Source organism: Cupressus sempervirens, chromosome 8 (assembly GCF_028749045.1).
Source record: "Cupressus sempervirens isolate cs-2001-9-10 chromosome 8, ASM2874904v1, whole genome shotgun sequence".
In the NCBI taxonomy this organism is placed as follows: Eukaryota; Viridiplantae; Streptophyta; class Pinopsida; order Cupressales; family Cupressaceae; genus Cupressus; species Cupressus sempervirens.
The window spans coordinates 116,494,021-116,512,953 of record NC_143125.1 but is presented as its reverse complement, the minus strand read 5'-3'; the positions used below and the strand labels follow the sequence as shown (position 1 = coordinate 116,512,953).

The 18,933-nt window shown below is 34.8% G+C and overlaps 1 pseudogene; it reads left to right on the top strand.

Annotated features, from left to right (window-relative positions):
• The first annotated feature begins 2,797 nt into the window (after positions 1-2,797).
• LOC149541865 (eugenol synthase 1-like) lies at positions 2,798-18,203 on the top strand (annotated as a pseudogene).
• The last annotated feature ends 730 nt before the right edge of the window (positions 18,204-18,933 follow it).

The window sequence follows — 18,933 nt, the reverse complement described above, 5'->3', positions numbered from 1 at the left end:
AATCATGATTCCAGGAACAACCTATCAAATAATAAACAAGTCAGAATATGAATTTTATTAAATTTTAAAAGTTTAGAGATTAGAGATTGGATCTGTGAAATTTTGAAAGGTTATTGTTTCAAGTGGTTCATTTACAAATCTTGTTTCATTTGAGATGGTTAACAAATTGAATCTACCAAGAATAGCACATGTTAGGCCTTACAAAGCACAAGGATTGGATGTTGGATGTTGTGTTGATGTGAAGGAGCAAGCTTATGTTCCCTTCACCATTGGATCATATAATGATGTTGTACTGTGTGACATTGTACCTTTGAGTGGTTGTCATATAATTTTAGGAAGGGCTTGGCAGGTTGAGAAGAGATCACTACATGACGACAGAAAGAACACCTACACTTTCACAAATAATGGAGAGAAGATGGTATTAAGACCATTGGAGGAGCACAAGACAACTTGGAAGGTGTCAGCGAGCATTGGCATCTTTGAGAGGGAAAGGTTCCTAAGAAAAGAGGAACATGGTGAAGCAATGGAAGATGTTTTGATAAAAAAGGATGATGCTTTGAAGCAAACAGCTAATGAGAATGAGGTTGAGGAAATGAACCTAGAAAAAGATGATATGAAGACACCAAAAAGGTTCAAAAGGTTGTAGCAGAGGTAAAGAGAAAGGATGCTGATGAAGACAGAAAAAGATCAGGTCTTGAAGGGCTTGAGGGAAAGGAGATGATTGGAACAAAGATGAAAAGTACAAATGTTGATGTAAATAGAAAAGAAACAAGGCTTGGAGAAGCAGATATGATATTGATTGGTTCTATATGGTGTCCATTGAAAGTTGGACAAAGAAAATTCACAAAGACAATGATGACTGAATCGGATAGAACAACCACCAACCAGGAGTTGGTATACCAAGGCAAATGGCAAGGGTGTGAAGACATGTTGCAGACAGCAGTAGAGGTCTCAAGGTGCAAAGAGACTAAGGATGAGAAGACAATGGATATGAAGAGCCAAGGGAAGGCTAAATAAGGTGATTATATTCCAAGCATGGAGAAGCATGAAAATATGAGTTATTTTGGTTTGTTATTCTAATTTTGTTGCTGGCATATGAGAATATGATGGAGATTCCTAGTGTGGGGAAGATAGCAATAATTGGTAAGAGTTATGTTCTAGAAGGAGTTTGTTATTGCTTCTTGTTTCTACCTATTGTTAGTATCTTATTGAGCTTCACTTTGTTTTGAGAATATTTTAATATTCTCTACTAAACAGGGCCAACCACGTGAAGGTGGAAGCTCATTTGGCCCCACCCCCCTCCCCCTAACATCACTCTACATTCCCCGTTAACATCTAACATTCATTCATTCTTTCAACCATTAATAAAATGTAACATTCAATCAATATCACATGATAACATTCAATCAATATCACATGATAACATTCATTAACACATTAGATTCGTTAACATGCAACATTCATCAATATTCTGCATTAACACATAATTCATGAACATTCATTAGCACATAATTAAATTCATTGAGACATAAAATTCAATCATTATCAATTAAGGTATGTAGATGACAATCATTTCTTTTTTTTCTTTCTATTTCTTTTTTCTATGTAAACTCTAAGAGGAGCATCAGTGTCATCATCAATTCCCCCCTCATCAGTTGTTCTGTTCTCTATTCTTGATGATCTCAAATTCCTATGTTGTTGCAAAGGGGGGTCCTCTGCAATAACAAATAAAAGAGTTAAATTAAAAATAATTTATTATAATTGTTACAAGTATTTAATCATTTTAAATAACATAATTGTGGTGGTCTTTACTTGATCTGACCACGTCATTTTGTCTGGACTCAACGTCAACACGGTCATGAACATCGACCCCTCGATCTTCTATAGCTGCTATATAGAATATTACGTCAATCCAAACACCAATTGCAATTACATATAAAAAATTTAATAGCAAATGTATACCTCCACCACTAGGATGCACATCATGCGAACCTTCGGCATCCACAGATTGCGTAGAAGGATTGTCAGGTTGCATTCCAACATCCTACGCATTGTTATCATTGCTTGCTTAAAACATATATACTCACTTTATATTGGAACTTAACATCAAATAGACTAATTGGTAAAGTATTCAATTTGAAATAAATTTCATTTAGCTTATTTACCTGTGGCTCAGATGCATCATTATAAGAACCTTCCACACTGATTTCAACTCGTAGCCATTCAGCCACGACTCTATAGCCTTGTTGGAAGCCAATTCTCTTATCCTCTTCTGTGAGGCATCTCTTGAACTCTGAGCCCTGCATTTTTGCGTGGTATGGTGAATTTTACTTGCATTGTTTCATCAACCAATGGAGGGTAGTTAAAATATCAAAAGGAAATGGTAAATAGTTAGCAGGGTTTCCAACCCTTGTTACACCTTATTTTGGTCATGTTGGAGTTGTTCTAAACTGTCTTTGGTCTTTGGGAGTCCTAGAGGATCCAATTTCACTCCATCACGACCGCAATTATTTCTATTCTTAAAAAAATTAAAACTTTAAAGTCTAATGTAATGGGCAGTGCTGAAAACATTTAATACTCAACTTGTATTTTGCTTTTGTTAGCAACGTGAAGTCTACTTGACAATCAACATCAAATCATCTATATCCATCACAATATAATAGGAGAAAAATCGAGCAGTTTTGATAGAGCAATCTACTATATAAATGTTGCATGTTTGTATGCTTTGCTTGTACCAACATATTTTCTCCAAATTCTTAAGTTGGGTAAGAGTTAGTTTAGCTCTTTGGAAATAAAAATGGCTGCAAGTGCTGTTGCATTCCCTCATTCTTTCAATCACTGCCTTTATTCTCAACTATTGGAGGAAAATTCAGTCTCAACCATGGCCTCCATTTGTGAGATTTCTTCATATGAGGATTTTGTGAACGAAGAGAAAAGTAAAATATTAGTGATTGGAGCCACTGGTTATATTGGTCGCTTTGTTGCTCTTGCAGCTGTAAATGCAGGGCATTCTACCTATGCTCTCATTAGACCCATCACTGCCCATGATTCTGCCAAAGAAAAGTGCCTTCATGAATTGAAAGATTCTGGTGTTAACATTGTCTATGTATGTCACTAGCTCTGTTCATAACTAAGATTTTGTGGTAGATATGTATGGCACAGTTGTAAAGTGTGTGTACTTGTTTAAAATATTGATTTTACAGACTGTAGATTGTTTTGATTGGTCATATAGGTTTAGAATATATGATTAAGCTTTGCTTGTTTGTTCATGGTAACTACTATTGCAGCTGTTTGCTAAATTGTTAGATAGCGGTCATCTCACAAATAATCATGTTTGACTGTCTTGTTGTGAAGTTGGGTATTTAAAAATTATGTTAAGAAGGGGTGTTTGGTCAGTGATCTCCTTATCAATGAGTCTAATTTGGTTGGGATCATGAGCTATATTATAGTTGTAAAAATTTGTGTTGTAATGGGTTTTATTAATGTCTACATGTTCTGTAATGGGTCTTATTAATGTGCATGTATATTATAATGGGTGTTCTACAGGGAGATTTAAGTGATCATAATTCAATGGTAAAGGCCATGCAAGGCATTGATATTGTTATTTCAATTGTGGGCGGTGGTCAACTTACAGATTAGCTTAAGATTGTAGACACCATTAAAGAAATTGGCAATATTAAGGTCAGAACATAGGACCCTAACATTATTACCATGAATGCTTGTTAACTGTAATAGACTTAAGAATCGTTGAACTTTGATGTAGAGGTTTCTTCCTTCAAAATTTGGGCATGATATAGACAGAGCCAATCTAGTAGAACCAGGGCTAAGCTTTTACAAAGAAAAGAGAGTTGTTAGGAGGGCAATTGAGGCATCCAACATTCCATACACTTGCATCTGTTGCAATTCTATTGCTGGGTGGCCTTACTTTTATCATACCCATCCCTCTGAGCTTGCTCCTCCCCAAGATCAATTTGAAATCTATGGAGATGGAAACATCAAGGGTGAGATTTTAAATAATGTCATATTAGTAAATGAAGGAATCTTCACTAATCTAGATTGCAGATTCAGACTTCAATTGTTGAATTGTTTATATTGAATATGAAAATCCACTACTGTTATTATATTCTATTGACCTATTTATAATTGATGAGCTAAATAAGGGAGTCCTAGCATTTCCCATCACATTATGTAAAAAATTTGATACAATTTTTCATTTACTAATACTTACAACTCTTGCTTGAAGTTTCGAAAAACCACCAGAGCTGAGCTTGTGTGTCCCGTGCTTTTCTATTCTTGCCTTTGTTGCCTTTGATGTGTCAGGAAATCTATGAAAAGTTTGAAATATGTTAGATAGTATAAATATAGAGGTTAATTAGTACATAATTAGATTCTCAACAGTATCACATACCTTGTTGTACTCTCCACTAGTGTAATATTATTTTTCTTGTCAGCTTTATACTTTCCATCCAAAATCAGAGCCTACCACTCAGCCTCAGGAACATAGGGCGGACGCTTGTACCTAGGGTTATCCCGTAAATTTTTTCTGTACTGGTCCCTAATATACTTCAAACATAAACTAGCTTTTTCAAGGAGCTTGTTTCTCTCGAATGCACGAGGTCCAAAGAGTTGGGTCATGCTCTCTATAAGATCATCCTTCAAAGGTTTGCGTTGATTATTCCACCTTTTAAGTAAAAAAAAACATGTTAGACTCATAAATGAAGTGAAGCTACCTTTAATATAGTTCAAGAAATGGATGAAAAGGAAAACTATTATAGCAATGATATGAAATCAAAATAGTGGTTTGGGGTTTTAGTTAGGATGTGATGTTCCACCAAGTACGCATGGTGGGCCTGAATATTCGCAAACACTCATCACCAAGTTTTCTCCAAAAAAGATCATTCCCTACAAAACAATCATGGGATCATTAGTCGATGAAGAGTGATCAAAAACTAAATTACTATTATATCACTATAGAATAATAATAAATTAAAGTACTTGGAACTTTGGCTACTTTTAATGGAATGCCTTCATCGTTGCTGACGATCAATATGACATCCTTCACTGTTCCCATACTAGGAACATAGGAACATCCAGGAAATGATGCTGCAACTCCTATTGCAAAAAGTTTCATAAGTTTCATAAGTCTTTGTCACGAAGTATAAAAAAACAAATGATAATTGATGTTAAAAAGTTGTAAAAAAAAAACTGTTTGTTGCTGTCATAAGAGAGAAAAAGAGGGATTTGTGTACCAGCAGATGGTGCAACAGTCGATGCTTGTAAGCTGCGTGTTGCTGACTCAGTAGTCAAAAAGAGATTTGTGGTTGTCCTGGATGGAGACGGCATCATCATAGGATTCAATTGATGTGAAGCTGAAGAATAAAATTGTTAGAGCATGCATAAATATAGAACGCGTGGACTAGCATGGACAAGATTGTTAGAGCATTAAAAAAAAAGGATTGTTCGAGCATGTATTGTCAATGATTATGATCATTCCTATATATATTCAGTGGAAAACAGAAGTGGGGAATGGAACATGCGATCTACCTGAACCACCTGCATCACCCTCATCATGGGAACGGGGCTTGAAATCACGCAAAAAACTCTATAAAGACAATGCATCCATATTTTAATTAATGCCATAAAAGAGCATAACATAAAAACCATTATTAAACTCTTGTTATAATTAAAAATTTCATTAATACTTACTTTTAAGGTTTCAGAGTTGTGCATCAATTTAGCTCCCCTTTCTCTTATTTCCTGAGTAGTAGGCTTTATGGTTGCCAAACGTAAAATTTCTTTGCCAATTTTCTTTAGCAACTTTTTAGTCGAACCGATCGGGTCATCGGTGTCTGCTAAATCAATATAAAAAGGGTCCTCCTCAGGGGGGGCTGTTGATCAGGGACTGCAGGTTCTTTTCCCTCCCTCCGACCACTGGCCCTCTGTGACAACAATAGTATTGGTATTATCAAAATTACTCCAAAACAATGAAGAAAACAACATTAAAAAAATAACATTTTGTTTCTATCTAGTTTGCACAATTACAATGAGTTTTACCTGCTCGTGTGTGGATGAGTCGGGAACATCGCCAGCACCCCCTCCGGGCGGTTGCTCCATATTGTGCCCCTGTGTCAAAGATCAAGTATAAAAATGTTAGCCAAAAATTTATTGACTAAATGGTATGTTGGAGTCATTGATTAGAAGTTGGTTTAATAGTATGTACCACCCCCATGATAGTAGCCTCGTTTGTATATATGCGGTTCAAATTGTAATCAATAAGAAGCTCTTCCCCTGCACGTATTGATTTTATCGCACAGATGAATACACGATTTCCCTCGCGCACCTCAAATATGCAATTGGGTTGCTTTATAGTTGACCCAGGTCGTGTACTATTTATAAAACCCGCAATATTCCCTGTTGCTTTTCGCCTTCCATCAATGTATATAGCCACACTTTGACTTTGATTATTGTCTTGCTATTGTATATAATTTTCCGAGAGGGCATACCTACGCATACTTTTTTTATATTGAACAATATGCATCCAACTTTTGTAATCGTAACATGGTCCAACATACTCCATCAATTCAGAAACTTTTTTGTAAGACACCTTTATGCCATCCATAGAAAATAGGCCCAAACCATGTAGTGATGATGGTGCTATGCGATATATCCTCTTGTTAACACAAAAAACAGTGTTTATTGGAGGAAGTTCCTTGGGTAACCAATGTTTCTGTAGATGTTGTTACCTCAAGGGCACCTCGATGTCGCCTTCCATCTCATCATCATAAGAACATGACCCCCCTTGAGCAAGGAAAAATTTCATGCATTTATTGAATTTCCTTCTAGTCCTTTGACCTCTAGTTAATCTCCCTGTTCTAGATAAACTGCATGTCTCACTTTCCTCTTCTATTCCTATATTTCCCTCACTCGAGGAAGACACTTCTAACAAATGCCTATTCGTTGGTACCTTCAAATGGGAGAGATCTTAGAAGACATCAATCTTACTATTGATAAGTGTATTAAATGGACTATCTATAAGGAGTATTGACTTATACCTGTCGATCCAGGAGACTGTGCAGGATGCTCCTAAAAGGGGTTCAGTTTCCTGCAAATGTAATTCAATTATCGTGAGCATAATCACATCATAATCATAATCACATCCATCATTAGCATCACATAAAAATTAAAAACATTAAAAGGTACACAATAAAACACTTAAATCAGGCTCACATTATAAACCTACTAGGGAAGTAGGCCTAGTGAAGGGCTAAAACTGGGTTTTTGTATCAACTGATGAGTTGAGGGCTTAGTCATCTTGGGGACATGCTATTTGAAGTTGTTTGATGTGTGTGGAGGTGGGGGAAACACCTAGTTAAGGTGAAGTCAAGTTTGGCGCCTATTGAGGCATTGTGAGCATTTGATAGTTTGTTGATTAGATTGCTTGGATGAATCTATTGGATGGATTAAGGGACATTCATGGGATTATTCCAAAGATGTAGAACCCAAGGTGGCAAAAGGATTTGGTGTGCACTCTGATAGGTTATGGAGTTGGAGGGATCTTATGAAGATGCTTGGTTGGTGTTGTGAGAACACTATGGAAGTCCCTCTTGTTATGAATGATTGCAAGTCCACCTAGGGTCTTTGCATCACCTATAGAGGCTGAATTATTAACCAACAAATTGGGTAAGCACTTATATTATGTTTTCCCTATTAATTTTATTCTAGGTACAACTCCCTTTTATAGATATTTAATGAATTCCCTTTTCTAAACTAAACACTTACAAATGCTTTTGACCTGAAAGAAAATAAGGCTCAATACATTCATGCATCAATACGTGTTTTAAATAGTTTTATTTAATTAATTTAGATTAATAGCTAATTTAGATTAGCAGTATTCTATTTGTAGTTGAAACTTGTAGCTTTTAAATAGATAATGAATAAACTATGTAACCATATATATAAGACAAATATATTTCTATCAAGAAATGAATATTAAATAGATTAAGGATTGATGGCATACCTCTAAATTCCATCATCATCATCCTCGTCGTCATCGTCATCATCATCATCATCATCATCATCATCATCATCATCATCATCATCATCATCATCATCATCCTCATCATCATCGTCGTTGTCGTCGTCATCATCATCCTCACCATCGTTGTCGTCATCGTTGTCATCGTCATCGTCATCATCATCAACATCAACATCATCTTCATCATCATCATTAGTAGCAGCATCATCGTCATCATCTTCTTCTTCTTCTTCATGAAAATTTGTGTCAGGAACATCATCCAATAACTGTCGATCATGATCACCATCTACATCATCTTCTACTTCTTCGACATCTTCTTCTTCCATCGCATTATACTTTATTGGCCTTCCTCTCGGTTCATGTCTAACAACAAATGACCAACCCGATTTATGTGGAACCTCTAAGTAAAATACCTGCTCACATTGGCTTGGAAGAACATAAGGCTCATCCCCAACTGGCTCAAATGACCTTGTATTAACCATTGTAAATCCATTATCATGTTCAATAACAGTTCTATCAGGATCATTTGGATTAAGTCGTAACCTGTACCATTTGACAACGAAGAGTACTAATTTGAAGGAACTAAAGTCACACTCAAGTATCTCATCCAAAATGCCATAGTATCGATTTTCAGACTCTTGAGGATGTAAGTCGTTTCTAGATGAAATATTAGTCACTTGAAAGACTGCAGTTATTCCTAAATCACAAGTTTTCTTCTTGTCATCGAACACTTTGACGCGAAATTTCTGACGATTACAGAATATAGCCTTGTGGTGTTTAACCTGCAATAATATGTGAAACATATCAAAATTATTGCATCGTGAGTTGATAAACATACGGGTGATTAATAAATTTGTACGTACCTAGAAATCTCTTAAACCACGTGCTAAATCTATTTCCCTTTGCGTAACATTGGAATCTCCATTACGATGAGCTTCTTTAACCAATGAAGATACAACTTCCCATGTTAATGTGTGACCAAAATGTTGACATCGTTCAATCCATACCATCATCCAATCAAAATTGTTTGCAATGTACAAATGTAGTGCATCCCACTCTCGAGCACCTGTACAAAAAATAAAATAGACAACTTACAACTAATTTATTTTGAAGATTAAGAAATAATTTATTACAATAACATCTTATAATTTATTAACTCTCAGTTTCCTCAATGTACCTTTCCCCATCAAGTACTCCCCTTCTAATTTTTTAAAAGGCTCGAGATCCCAAATGCGATCTACATGGATATTTGATGTAAACTTAGGAAGATATTCAGTAATGTACACCATAGTCTGGTATACCGTATATCCCTCTACCATAGAACCCTTAGGATGTGCTCTTTGTCGAACCAAAGCCTTCAAAGATTTCAAATGCCTCTCAACCATCCACATTGACCTAGTGTGTACAGGTCCACACAATTCAATCTCCTCAACTAGGTGTATGAGGTAGTGTTCTTGTGCATTGAAAAAAGTTGGAGGTAGACACTTTTGCATTTCACAAAGTAAATGAGGAATTCTTCTCTTCCAATAGTTTATATCTTCTTTATGGAGTTCTTTAGATGACAACCACCTACATTAAGAGATTCAAGTCACAAAAAATATATAGATATGAAACTTTACAAAATAAAATACAATAGATTACATAGCAAGAAAAACAAATCGCTAATATAATAAATATATACAACAAATTGAACAGATATTACTGCTTACCTCATATATTTTTCAAGATCGTATATCACTTGTTTGATGTTATTGTTGAAGTGCTATGGGAGAGATAGAGGAAGCACGTACTGCAGTAATTATAAACCAATCATTTCATTGTTTTCTAACATAACATAACGAACAGTACACGTAGTTTATGAATATATTGTAAATACAGAAGAGCATAACTTACCTTGACAAAAGTATGCCAATCATGTGTTTTGAGCCCTGGCCCAAATTCACTTTTTTTTGATATGAGATTGTTTATATTCGCAGCAAATCCTGTGGGAAATCAAATTTTTCGTATGACTTCTTTTATGGCATCACTTTGCTGCTCTGTTAATAACCATGGAAGGGCACTTATATTAATCTGATCTATGTTGCTATTTGAGTGAATGAAATTCTTCAATGCATGATTGGATTCATGTATGTCATTACAAATTTTGACAATTTTTTCTTTGTCACGCCTTCCATCCAATATTTTCCACAATGTCTCTATTATATTCTTTCCAATATGCATAGTATCAAACAAATGCACAATTTGTAAGTGCTCGTAATAGGGAAACCTACTAAATTGTTTGGGATAGCTTTTTAGTCCCTTTGGAAGGTTGTCAGTATTGCCTTGACAACCTTCACGATCATCAATTACACAATTAGTCAACAAAAATCACAATAGAAATATATAAATTACAAACATAAACCATTAGGTGGAATGACATTACCTCGATGATTAATTCTATTATATTCCAACTTCCATAGGTGAGGTGTCATTCTTCGTGGCTTTGATGTAGTCTCTTCTTTCCCATTGAAAAGATGTTTTTCCGTACTTCAATACTTATGATTCCTGTGGAGGAAGTGTCTACACTCATCAAACACCTGCTTTCCTAAACTTTTTGAATGGCGAGATTTCATCTTTGGACCACAAACTGGACATGCAAATTTTCCCTTTGTTTGAAGACCTACAAGATAATGATATAATTGGATTATTAAATATGTTGATTTTTATAATTAGAATTATTGTGCGCAACTTGAATTCACTATAACATACCACAAAAATGTGTTAGCCCTTGGGCATCATGTATTGTCCATGCAAGTATTTCATGGAATTGAAATTGTCTTTGTCCTATTGGTCTAGACACGTCATACATAGTGACACCGTTCCATAACTTCACCAACTCGTCAATAAGAGGCTCAATATATACATTCATATCTTTTACTTGATATTTACCTACTTGAATGAACAGTAACATTACATAATTATTGTGACCGTTTTACTGCAAGATTTGTAAGTACATGTAAATTAATAACTATCAAATGATAAGATACCTGGAACAATCATTGCCAACATAATGTGCTCCCTCTTTATTGACATCCATAGAGGAATGTTATTGTTGATAACAAAAACAGGCCACACTAAGTAAACAAATCTCATCTCTCCAAATGGATTGACACTGTTTGCTGCCAATGAAAGCCTGAGATTACGAGGTTCTTCTTTGAAATGTTGCCACTTTTCCTCTATGTGCATAAATGCCGAACCATCCGCAGGGATTCGAATAATGTCATCTCGACTTCATTGTGTGCATGATAATCCATAAATTGAGCCAAGCTGCTACACTTGAATAATTGTTGCATTCGTGGAATAATGGGGATGTAATGAAGAACCTTTTGAGGCACCTTTTTTGTTAGTCGATCTGTTTGATATCTACTCATATGACATACAGGGCATTGTGTTGCAAATTCATGTTCTTTATAATATATAATATGATCATTGGGACAAGCATGTATTGCTTCATACTCCATTCCAATATCTTTCATAACAGCAGTTAATTCTCGATATGAGCGAGGTAGAATATTTGATGATGGTAACAGAAACTTGCCTATCAATCTACAGCAAAAAATATAAGTTGTTAATATAAACAATATTAGTGGTACATTATTCACCCTTTGTTAACTATAAAGACATATATGACATACCTTAACATACGTGACATTGTTATGTTGGATAAACCAGTCATAACCTTCAAGTTCAACAACAACAATACAACAGAGAGAAGAGTTGTTTGGGAGTCTTTGTATAGGGGCTTGTATGCCTTCTGAAGTAGAGGTACATCGAGGCTATCATCATCATCATGATCAGATACGCTTGGACTAGATGTGTCATGGATCAATGTATTTATACCATCCTCTTCAATTGTGTTTTCTGGCGCATGATCGTCATCTTCCATGGGATCATTATCTTCACCTTGGATATTTGCACCTCCATGTTCCTCCACTTCGAAAACCATATTCTTCGAATTGTTGTGGTTCATATCATGTACTTCCCTGGGAAGATCAACCTATATAAAATTGATTAACATAAATAAACCATGATCATCAACTCATCATCAAGTGATTTCATATGTATATAAATTGTTAAAATGATATAATGAAGGACTTACCAGTGGATGATAGTCATGCCCCCCTTCAATGTGACCATTCTCCCTACAATGTCTCTTAATTGTTTTGATTAGCAGTCTTCTAAGGTTTAAGCCCTTACAAATATTGCAAGGACAATAACATTTTCCATCACCTTTTCTTTTCAAGTTGGACCACAATCTAGCGATTGTCTCCCTATTTTGTTCTTCACTTATATTATCTGGCATGATCGTTCTTTGCAGGAAGCAAAAATTGGGCTATGAAAACTTCGGTCTACAACTTTCACAAACTAAGCAAAACTGTCGAAAGTACACAAATCTTCTTAGACCTAGCTAAATACTTTAATATTTTAAAAATACTTTCTTTGACTTTATTCCTAAGATTATTTGTAAAACTTTGACCAACCGCCTGAAGGTCTTATTTTAAGAGACCTTACAACATTAAGCCACTAAAAGCAATTTCAAAACATATAAGCTAAAAGTCTAGTTAAAATATACATTAGAATATTAAAAAAAAAAATTCATACCCGAGCACACGGCCATAACTCGTGCAACGACCTTCTTGCTTAGTTGTAGAAGCTCTCCAACAATCAAATTATACAAACTACAAGGCCTAACAAAAATTTTAAAACATATAAGCTACAAGTCTAGTTAAAATATATATTAGATTAGATATAACAATAGCAAGCAATGTTATTCAGAATTAGATTCAACAAACCTTAGTAGTGTAAATAGCCATCTCCTCTAAACTGGACTCCAGACACGAGGGGGCATTCACATACTCTTCCCCTGAAGGTATCCTAAAGAACAAAAGCCACTATTCTTGAGTTCGTGAATTGCACCTCGAGATGAATGAAGCTTAAAAGGAATGAAAATTGTTTTCATACATTTAAATCAGGATGTAATATTTATTCATAAGTATATACCTTGTAAGCACTTAAAATTGATGTTATATGTGTTGCAGGAAAAAGAAGAAGTTTATACTTATGTGTATAGATGCACTTCCTGTATGCGATCCAAAGCTCGAATGTTATCAAGTGTGTCCAATGATGGGAAGAGACCTTCGTGCAAGCAGAAGCTCTACAATGAAACAAAATAAAAGAAAATTTTCTTATAGTAAAAACAAGTTTGTTGTGCTGCACAGGGTACCAACAAAATAGTGTATAATATCTTTTTCTTTACCTGGCTTTCAATTCAGCATGAGAGCCTTTAATAGAAAAGTCAAGTTGATAACATATTTAACAAGAGCTGTAGGGTAGCATAGTTCTTGCGTAAGTCCAAGAAAATGTGTGAGGATTGACATAGATTTGCGTAAGTCCAAGAAGATGTGTGAGCATTGACATAGATTTTGTGAACATTTTCTATGTAATGAAGATTTTACTGCAAATGGAATGAACCTAGGGGTCGATTGGTAAACTGATTATTTGTATCAAATGGTGTAAAATTGAAACTAAAACCATTTCAATTGGCCACGCCACTCATGGACTGTTCCTCCATATGTTATAATACTTTCATCATATATCACAAATATGAAATAGAATATGTAGCACACTGAAATAAAGCATTAAAAGATATTGTCTAAATGTAATTAAATATATGGAACTGGTTATAAGAATCTATACAAATCAATCAGAATGGGTTGAAATCAGTGCATCTTACTTCAACATTTCATGTAACACAGCCAAATCCAAAAGAAATTTGGCAGACAAACCACTTGAGATTTATAACCTTTATCTTCCAATATCTAATGGCTCCTTATAGGCGTTAATACAAAGAAGCCAACTGTCAAAAACTGTGGCAATGATAAACATTTTGAAAAATAAAATTGTATTAGGTATAAATAAAAAACAGTGAAGAATGGTGTAGACTTGTAGCCAGAAGATAACACAGTGAAAATTGATGAGCTCTTTGTTATCACCCACCTCAAAGAAACGTGCATATCAACTCCAAGTGTCAAATGTCAACTGTAAGTGCAACAATGCAAGTTTTCATCTATGTAACTTGTTTTTCTGCTACAGTCAATGCTGATACATCATGCTTTAACATAAATAGATTCAAAAGGAAGCATTGTCAACTTAAGAAAAATAGTAAAAATATACAGATGGATAAATGATGCATTTGTTTGGTATATTGTTAACTAGTTGAGCAATAACAGAAGCTACGCTGACTGCTTGAAACTTTTTGTATGGCTTTTCCTGCCCCTGTGAAGAAGATGAAAAAATGCCATAGATAGTAATCAAAAGGAATTAAGCCTACTAACAACAGCATGATTTACATTGACAGAAAAAACCACAAATCCATACATTTAAAGAATGACTTGAGTGATCTTTCAAACAATTTGAAAATGAGCTCTAAACAAATACTTTTAACCATATTTCCTTTTATTATGCTATGTCTCCCTACAAGAAAAATAAATAGATCTACAAGAAAAATATTACACATGCTCATCTGCATGCCAAACTAAACATGCAATTAAACAAGTGTTACACCATTTGTAGAAATGGGAAGCTCAGGAGCACCCTCTGTGAGAATGATAGGCCCAACACTTTGGTACTTGCTCCCTCATGCCAAAACGTGCCAGCAAGCACAACAACCTAAACACTGATTTTTTGATTTTCGCCTCTTCTCTTTCATGGCCAAATGCTACTCAATGAGTGTTATCGAAACTAAATCTGTGCAGAACATCATACAAATTTACAGATACTCTTTTGTTGCAGATATTAGAGAGGACAAAAATGAGGTGACTTGAAATCTCTCACCATCTTGGGCACAAAATTGCAAAGGCATATGGTATTGATTTCATAGCTGGCAACCTTCCTCTCTTAAAGTGATACCTTTATTAACCTGGCTCTGATACCATGTTAAATAATGAAGGATCTTTGTAAATGTAATGGATCTCTCTAGGTGATAATCAATATAGAATGGATATGAATTAATTCAATATTGAAAAATGTTTGCCAGGTCTGAATATATAATTAGATCACTTATTAGAATTCCCAATCTGAAGAGATAGAATCATTTATGAATCTCGATAATCCATCTCTTGTGATCAGTCATCTTATTTAGTGCAATCAAGAGGCATATGAGGGGTAGTTGTAACTGTTCAACTACATGTCTCCTTGAGGAGACACATAGGCATAAACTTAATTAGCCAACAAATCCAAAGGTTATCGATTATGATTAGTCACCAAACAAATTATCAAGAGACCCTATGGTCATTGTCATGATTATTTGCTAAGCCAATTTCAACATCAAAGCCTCTAATATGAATATAGAGGATCTTAACTAGATCCCATATGATTGTCATTCAATCCATCTTGATTAGGGATATCCTACCCGATCCAAGAGATAGATATAATGTGATTGTTCATATTTTCATACTTAGTTTAATAATGACAATATCAACTCAATACAAGGATGCCAATCAACTCACTGCCATCACTACTAATGCTTCTAAATTAGCACAAGTGCTCTATATTATGTTTTTGGTACTGAGTTAAACGAGAAAGAGAAAAGAGCATGATTAGTTGTGACATATTATTTGGCCAACTCAGTGCCAAAAATACAACCTTTAATGTGAAGTGAGGAGCTGCAATAGAGTGCAAGGATTAGAACCTCTCCCCAAGTTTTTAGTAGACTAGGGAAGATGAAGATTTAAAATGTTGTAATGTAGTTTATGAATCATGATGATGATTTTTAAAGATAATCATGGTAAAGACAATCCTAATTTTGGTTGAGTCCTAAGTATGCCAACCATGCAAGGAACTTTGTATGATGCTGCAAGGAATGCATTGATGCATTTTTGGATTTAGTCTTCTCAATTAAATTCAAATGAGTCAACCTTGATAGAAAACGCTTTTGTACTCATTTTTGGACTCATTGGATATATTTTATCACTTAATTTTGTAAAAAATATATTTTTCTATTCCTTCTGCTCTCTAACATCTAGATGAAAGATCATAGAGTGAGATCTAAAACATTGTGATTCAAAAAACATATACAATCTCTTCTAGAAACAACATCAAGTAAAATCTTGGATAGCAGAAAAATTGTTAAGTATAACAGAAAGTTGTTTTTAAATAAACTTAAGCAATTTTTAATTTACCAAAGTTTTTGCTAAGCCCACATTTGCCAACTGTGTAAGGAACTTCATATGATGCTGCGAGGAATGTGTTGATGAAGCCAAAAAATGTGATTTTTTGATTAATCACTAATTACCAACGTTCATGATTATGTAATTGTGAAGGACATGTCTGAATTGTATCTACTCTAATTTACAATCAATTTTCATCCTATCACTGTGAAAAATGGTAGTGTGATGTTGCTTGTATTACAAAAGGGATGTTGCTTGTCAATCTTGTTGAGGGTACTAACCCCAAATCTCTATAAGGGACATTGCCTCTTGACCCTTTTACGTGCTCCATCCCTAAACCTGTGCCAACGATTGTCCCCAAATCAACCCTTGCTAACCACCATCCCCAAATCAAGATCTTAGGTCCCACCCTTCCCAAGACTCTAAAGGAACATAGAATTTTTTGCAACTTTGTACTTAGTTTTTAGGTTGAATTCATACAAAGGAAATTGTAATTGAAAACTATCAACAATTAGTTATCATTTATGCAATGTGTAGTATGTATTGTGCAATACAATTTAATCAAATACAATATGAACATAAATAAGAAAAAATGTATCTCATAGTTTATGGAATAAGCTTTCATTTTATTTTATTTTTGTATCTCTATTCTATAAAACCATGTTTTGTTAATTTTTTCATCTTTATTTTACGTGTGTTGAAAATATGATTTTTTCTTGATTGATTTGTGATAGTTCAATAATTTCTGAATCTTTTGGTTTGCCTTTTTTTTACTAAGAAGATTTTTACTACTATGGTAGATACTATAGACCTTGGCAATGAGGGCCATACTTTCATAACTATGCCAGATATATAATACCACTGCATTTCTATGTAAGATACATGCAACCAAATGTACTTTTTATTACTGGCCATTTTGTGGACTTAGGGTCTTTCATTTCCAATGAAAATAATGTTCTATTATTACTTTTATACTTGAATTAATGAATATTGAGCAAGGATTTTTTAATTTTATTCATTATATAAACATTTAAACTTGAATCTTGATCTCATGTAATGGGATACTTGTAACAATTTTCCAACTTGTATCCCAAATTTTTAATATATAGTCGTAAATCTATTGCTACCATCCTACCATAATGGGCTTCGGGAGTGAGATCTTACCACCCAAGGCTATGCAAAATAAAATAAGCTTTGATGCATTGGACTATGAGGAACAACAAATTTTCATGGATTTCGCATGTCTTTTTGTTGACAAATCCAAGCACACTGCCATGGAAGTACGGGAGGCATCAACATGGAGCTCTTGACATGCAATGAAAACACTTAAAAACAAGTGTCTTGTTCAAGAAATGAAAGGGCATTCATGAGAAACATTAACAGTTATAATGAGAATGCATGACCATCTGCGGGACATGGGAAGATAAATTGCAAATAGCTTGAGCCTAGTGAACCAGAATACAATTACCAAAATGAATTTATCTCATAAAGGTTGATATTTTGCAATTTTCTTTGGTCAAATGTAGATTTCCATATTGTTGTCAAGACCATAATGTCTTATGACGTTTAAACTGGAACCTGATGTTACTGTAATCTATATTCATAGATATATGCCATATCTTAATAAAACAATTGTTTACCCTAAATGTCTACTAAAAGGCCTCTTGTTTGCCTCTTTTGCTCTGCAGTCGTTAAAAGACTTGAAGGAGCTCAAACATTTGGACACTGAAATGAATGGGCATGCTTTTGATCCTGAAAAACATGTCGATGAATTACTTCCAGTTAGAGTCAAAGAACAACGAATGAGCAATTTGATGCAGTCCATTCTTGTGGTTGCCTATGTTGGTGTCACATGTACATCAGACTACTACGATTGTGTTGTTCAATGCAAACGATTTTCGAAAACACAAAATGGCTGGCGATGGTCAAATGTACATCTGTGTCTACAGTCATATATATAATAACAATAATGATTGCAGAACAAAGGAGTAATGGGTTTATTTGTCTTACACCTTGCCGATGCGGGTCTCTGCCCGACCCTCTAAATGCCTCGAGTTCACCTCAATGCCCCTCTCAATGCTGCTGAAGTGATATCTCACGTGCGCGCCTTTCCTTTCAGAAGAACCTTGTGTCGCGCGATTTCTTTCAAATGAGGGTTTTTGGCTCTCTTTTTTCTCTTATATCCCGTTGGCGTCGACGCAAATTAACGTCGCAAATTGACCCCTAATGTATTAGTGAATGGGCCAAATGTATAGTCCCATGAACTTTAGGGTTGGGTAGTCATTGCTCAATCAATATGCCCTACTATTAGAGAAAGGTCTGGCTCCCACATGTAGTTATATAGAAAATAGGGAACTCAATATTAAGGCTTCAACCCCCATTGCAAATACCCTTGGATGAGCCACTTGGGAGTTGTCTAATTTGCAATTTTGGCATACAACAACTGTAAGAATTTACCTTAGGGCAAAATTCACCTAAGAACAAAGAACTCAAACACAAGCACAACTATAGACCAGAAAGAGTATGATCAAAATATCGATATGTATTTGATTCAATGTAATGAAAGTACACTAGGAGTACCTATATATAAAGGCCTCTAAAATGCTTCTAGAATGCATAAGAATCAACAACATGATAAGTCATACAACCAAGCACATGTCCACTAGATGTGGATTATCCTCCATTAAGCAC